Source organism: Pinus tabuliformis, chromosome 5_2 (assembly GCF_031772625.1).
Source record: "Pinus tabuliformis cultivar Carrire ecotype Pingquan chromosome 5_2, CPIR1, whole genome shotgun sequence".
Taxonomy (NCBI): domain Eukaryota; kingdom Viridiplantae; phylum Streptophyta; class Pinopsida; order Pinales; family Pinaceae; genus Pinus; species Pinus tabuliformis.
The window spans coordinates 26,009,348-26,015,973 of NC_142306.1; positions in this window are offsets into that span (position 1 = coordinate 26,009,348).

The window sequence follows — 6,626 nt, forward strand, 5'->3', positions numbered from 1 at the left end:
GTATGTAAATGTGTTGGTTAAGTGAACGCAAGTAAGAACATATGTTTACGCGAATCTAACTAAGATCGGATAATAAGATAAGTAAGACATTTAGCCTAATTTGGGAGATATCATAGTTTGCTTCCCTAGCAGTGTGAAAGTCATTGAGCCATAGGTTAGGGATGTGTGAAAGCCAATTGTACCCTTTTACAAAGGTACTGAAGGGTGAAGTAGAGGGCTAAGAAACCTACACGAATGTAGGTATAGCTGGAATAAATCGACATCACAACCATCTATGGGTGTAGAAACTTCATTCCAGTATCCCCCCATACTGCTTCAGGTGAGACTTCAGTCAACTCTCCATGGGCTGATGCCGAAAGGGTCAGCAGTATAGGGATTTGTTTGGATAACTAACATTGAACTTGGGTCAGGCCCCCTAAAGCCAAAAAATGGTTCCGTTGCCGGGACCGAAATCTGCATAAGAGATATGTGATGTCGTATCGCTGGAATCCAACTAAGAAGTAGATTGGAGACTTGTTGGATAGAAAAATCCATGAATTCGAGGCATATGAATAGAACCCATGACTGACAAAGGAACGGTGGTTGGACTAGTACCTGTTTACAGAGATCCGCGAGATCTTTTTCTGCTCTTTCCCTATTGAGCTATATGATTAGATCGCGAAGCTAGCAGATAGCCAATGAAGGTGGAAGCTTGACAGTCCTATTGTGTGGACCCCAGAGCTAGTGAGAAGGTTGGAAGCATCGGAGCATAAGATCACCCATGCTATCGATCATTGGATTAATCGTGTCCTAGGAGGATTTGTTACTGAATTCACTGTCGACACCTCAGTCATCTATAGCAAGGTGGAGCGACGCTTTTTCAAGGGATCATGAGGTAATTACTTAAAATATTTGAATACTTGGATTAAAATGATGTTGTAGGAAAATAGGGTTATGCAGCTAACTTGATGTTCGAGACTATGTGAAGTGGAAAAATTTACATAAACGAAGGAAATAAGGGTCCAGAGTATATCCCCTTGATTTCAGCTCCGCAAAGGGATGAAGAAGCGATAGTAAAGGTTTCTCCATGAAGTGCTATTCAGCTAATAAGAAAATGATTCTTGTGAATACCACCTCCACCCACATCACCTCTGACTTCACCACCATCGCCTCCAACTTCACCCGTACCACCTCAACCTCCACCATGGTTCAATATGGAAAATACAGTGAAGTTACCTTTGTTAAAAGGCTTGGGAAATGAGGACACGGACCAATTCTGGTTCGTTGTGAGGGTTGTATGGGAAGCTCAAGGTATTACATATGATCACATAAAGAAGGTGACACTGGTTAGTGTTATGTAAGATCGTGCACTAACCTGGTATATTAAGTACTATAAAGATAACCCGAATGCTGGAGTAGAAGACATCCAGGTAGCACTAAATGGGGAATTTAGCAGGCCTAAATCTAAGGTGCAATTGATTATGGGATTCAAAAAGATCGCGATGCGACCAAACAATATGCCTTGGGAACTAGATCAGAGGTTGAAATGTACAATGCACGAAGCCAACATGAATTTGACAGATGGACAACATCATGAGTGCTTTGTGGCTTCGCTACTACCAGGCTTAAGAAGTACGTTGTTGCAGCAAAATATAACAACTAATGCAGAAGCCTTGGAGATTTCCATGAGACTACATGAGATTTCGATGTAAGATCCTAATCTAGGAATTTAGCAGATCCATGCATAGCTGAAGAATTTGTGCCTTGAGATGCAAGGTTTGAAGCAGGACAGGATAGTTCGACCAAAGGTGCGCGAGGAAGTATGGTGCTTGAAATGCAAGAGTCAGGGTCATAACAAAGACCATTTCCACGTCTTTGCCAATTACCTTGTAGGGCGAGGACCGATTCTTTTAAGGCCAGAAGCTCAAGTAGGACCTAGTGTGGGGCCTGCATTATGGGATGCTATCTATCAGGTAGCCTGAAAACATGCCACAGATAATTGTCACTTACTACAGAAGTATGTACAAGCATAGCAACAACTGTTTTGCAACTTTTTTAGGTCGGTCAATCATGATGAGTGTACTTACAGGAGCTATGAATTGATGATGGATAGAAATCCTACCTACAAGGTTCAGGTAGAAATGTGACCCCTCAACTAGAATGTAGGAACAACGTAGACAAGATTTTAGGGGCGCAAACGCGGCCGAGGTAGAGGAGAACATGGTAGAGGTCAAGGACAGTCGATTTTCTATAATTGCAGAGGACCAGGACACTATTCCCGCAATTGCAATAATCTAATGAATCCCTCATGTAAATATTGCACGTTGTTTGATCATGAAATAAAAGATTGTCCTACATTGATAGCTAGGATACGAGACAAAGGGGTGCTACCACCTCCACCTACTTAGAACCTGCAAATGCTGAGGTCTGAGCCGCACAAGGAGGATCCAAACATAAACATAGTGCTAAAGATTGGGATCACGATAGGGGATAACAAGGGCAAATAGCCAGAAGACAGTACATGGGTTCGCAAAGCCTCAGCAAAAGAGGCTGAATTCAACTTGGAGTGTGCTTGTGAATCCTTCATGGAGGTGAATCCCACTAAGGATGGACAGATTACATGGGATCGCAAGAGTTCCTGCACTTCAGAATCTGATGAGGAAATAGAACATTGGTAGAATTGGTTACACAAAGTAACTACACTGAATAGAAACATGATGACCCAGTCGTTGCACTGTGTGTTGTCAGAGGTAAGAAATTTGCCTATTTATGATGGTCTAAATGAGGTAGATATATTTTTGGATGCATTTGAAAGGGAGATACCAGTAAAGCAGTGCTTCTAGGCCTTGGACTGGACACTGTGTGCTACGCCCGCAAGATAGTGGGGTATGCACAAGGGAAGCTTTGATGATTGTCGTGAATGTAGGAGGATGATGAGAACACGATTTGGGGATCCTAAGATGCGAATGACAAACAATAATATAAAATCTCTTGAACTTGGAGTTTTCGTGCCTAGTTGTGACGGAAGCCATCCAAGTGTGGGGAAAGAGGGGTTTCCTTGCCCTGCCATGATGACATTTTCCCAAGTGCATGAAATCTAGGGTTTCCATGTCCCATCGCATAGGGGGGGGGCTGGGGTATCAGGGATTCTAGTCAGGAGTGGCCGAGAGAGTCGAAAAAATGAACTTGTAGTATGGGCATGCCTTGATGTGTGACGGGTGCCCGTGTTTAGTTAAATGTGACTCAGTTGAGCATTCGGTTATATGCGATGACTTGGCATGAAATTCACTTATGGACGATGGTGATGGGTAGGTTGTGTTGGGTAGGGCGCCAGCCCCTTGATACATGCATGATGGTTGAGTCATTAGCGGAAGGCATATGTGTGACCTGCGTTGGGGGTCCAGTTGAAAGAGTTGACCATGTACGGTGGGTAGGTGTGTGATGTGTGGTGATGGGTGTAATGAGCTAAGTGTTGGAGCTGACCCATGGGTTTGACAATGCACATGAAGGGACATGATAGTTCATTGGAATGGGGTTTGCTGCATTTATGTGGCAGGTCGGTCGAGCATTCATGATGATGGAGCCGACCCTTGTTATCCCTGAGAGACATGGCCCTTGGGTGAAAGGATGTATATAAGTAAGGAGGATGGCATTCGACCAAGGGACAATGAAATCAAACTTCCACATTGCAGAACAAGTGCGAAGGAAGGAGTTGAGAAAAAAAAGAAGGAAGAGAAGGTTGTAAATAAAAGGGCTGCATTGACGGGTAGATTACAACAGACAGGTCAGACTTGGTAGTGTGGACAGGCATATTAGGTCATGTTACCAATCGGCGTAGACAGGTCACAATGTGTGTAGGCCATGCGCCCTCACTATGGCCCACATCAACGAGTAGATTTTGGGCACTGCTAAACAGAAAGTTGGGTGGATAGGTGGCATACTTGGGCATGAGTGACACCAATTGAAGTTTAGGTGTTGATTTTTGTTGTGTAGGTCACAAGAAGTGTAGCACGAACACACGCCATGATGGGATGAAATAATAATTAAAGAAGATAAATTTATGATAAGCTATTTTAGTTTCATTGTTAAGAACACTTATTGGAAAATTGACTAAGTGTTGAAGTAGGCGCAGACCATGTACTCAGGTATTGGTAAAAGGAGAAATTACAATCTTTCCATGCCCACTTATGTGTGCTTGAAAGACTACCACTAGGATAGGGGTGTGACATGGGGTGTCCCAGTCCCTCCTCGAAAAAAGTTGCAAAATTGCGGGGAGCCTGGGGTTTCCATGTCCCGCCTTGTTGAAACCCTCCCAAGTTCAGGAAATTTCAGGTTTCCATGTCTCGTCGCAATGGAAATCACCCAGGTGTAGTAAACTTTGTGTTTCCATGTCCCTCCCGTGACAAAAGTCATAGCCAAAGCACACAGTCATCGAGTCTGCAACCTCACATCAAGAAAAGGCTTAGTTTTTCAAGGGAATGGAGGTTTCTTCATTGGTAAAGGATCTCACTAAGGATGAAAGGTTGGAGTCTCTTCTAGAGCAATTCTACCAAGGCCTATCAAAAGTTGAAAGAAGGACAAAGTGTCAAGGAATGAAGTGCCAGAGAAACAAAGTGTAGAGAGGAGGAAGGACTTGACTTGTGCTTGGAGGATATTCTTGTCAAGGGTCCAGGGTTTGGCATCGATCAATAAGAAGCTTTAGTAAGAGAAATTTACGAAAGGGTTTTCCTCTTTGAGAGAGAAAGGTTTTTCCCTAGCAGAGAGCCAACATCTTGTTTCCTTATTATTATGTTTTTGGCACCATTTTGATGAAGTAAACACACATGCATTAATAAGAAGAGAATAATATTAAGCTAACAAGATAAATTATAAAAGAGCTTCATAAATTATTATGAAGTCTAGACGAATCCTACTATACCCCATTGCCCCAGATTCTTCAACAGGGTATCGGAGCTCAGGTGATACATCAAGGAAAGGGAATTTCAAGAACGTATACAAGGTTGAATCATCAAGCCAAGAAGTCTCAATCACATCAAGGAAAAGAAGGTCTACCATCTACCATTCATCAAGGAAGACTACAAAGCAAAAAGAAAATCCTTGTATGAAGGCACCTATAAGAAGAACAAATCAAAGAGGAACCTACATCAAGCTAAACCATATTAAAAAAGGAAAGGCATTATGAGTCAAGTCATCAAGAAAATCTCATCATCAAGCAAATCCATTTGAAGAAAGCAACTTGAAGAACATCAATATCTAAGGAATACAAGCCATCAAGTATTCAAGAAGAAAGAAATTTCACTACATCTCAAACACTATCAATTAAGTACATGCCCCTTTCTATGTATACCTCAATGTATTTTTTCAGGGAAAGTAACAAATTTGTTGGGACCACTACATGTCCAAAGTCCAATGATTTGGATGCCAATAATATGGATGCTATAAAAGGAATTGTCCTAAACTTAAGAAGGACAACAAGAACAAGATAAAATTGGAAGAAGCTCATGTAACTCAAGAAGTGAAAGAAGAAGACAAGAAGCAGAAAAAGGAAGATCCTCTAGATATCTAGTATGAATAAGTCTACCTCTTTGCTTAAAGTCTTGTTTCAATGTTTTGAGTAGTATAGGACCATATAGAAATAGAACAGATTCCATGGTTAAATATATCTTCTAGAATATAGGAGCATGGTGTAGATATAGCTCAAGATATTCATATAGAAGGAGAAGAGATATTATAGGGCCTCATCCATAATGAAAAAATGATTGATCATGATTAAAATTCTTAGAAGGCTGCCATCATCAAAGGAAGAAACATTTGCAAGATAAGGGTCTTCAAGATCCTCTAATAGAATGTTCAAAAGAAGGTTCGTACATAAGGGTAGGTATCTCATTGGGAGTCCCATTTATGGGATTCAAGAAAGGATGATATACAGGCGAGAGAACATGAAGCAAGAAAGGCTACACCAATCGAGGAGAACTATCAAATAAAGCTGAGATGATAAAAGCATAATCAAGATGAGGTATGTATGCATCAAATTTTAAGTCATGTCATCATATATATTGGGTCATGGGAAAAGTTCTAGAATCATGTTCAAGCATAAAAGGATCTCTTTCACAAACGATATGATCGGAAGCATGTAGTACAATGCAATAAAGGTCAACGTGAAGAAGTGCTCTCATAAGGAGTATAAGGTAGTTTACTAATCAATCCAAGAAGAAGAAAATGAAGAAAGAGATCAAGCATGTGAAGAACATCATGGTCACAAAGAAACATTATCTGACAAGATTCCTCAACATCTCTCAAAAGAAGGCATGGAAACTCTGACAAGGGAAGAAAAATATCAAAGGACCCTTGACACCTATGAAGGCCTTGGAGATAGTAAGGTGCAAATAACTGATTCAACTCTACAAAGTTGTCATGGTGAAGAAGCCATCCAACAAAAGCACCATTTGATGTTGAAGCAATATCATGATGAAGTCATGAAGGGCTACTAAATCAAAGTATGGGAACATGAAAGTACAACTAAGCATCCATGTGATAAGTAACATGAAGCATAGATAAGATGACAAAGGAGTAGCTAGATGAAAAAAGGACCTGATATATATCAAGAAGGTCACTTTCCACAAAGGGAGCAACGACATAAAAAAACC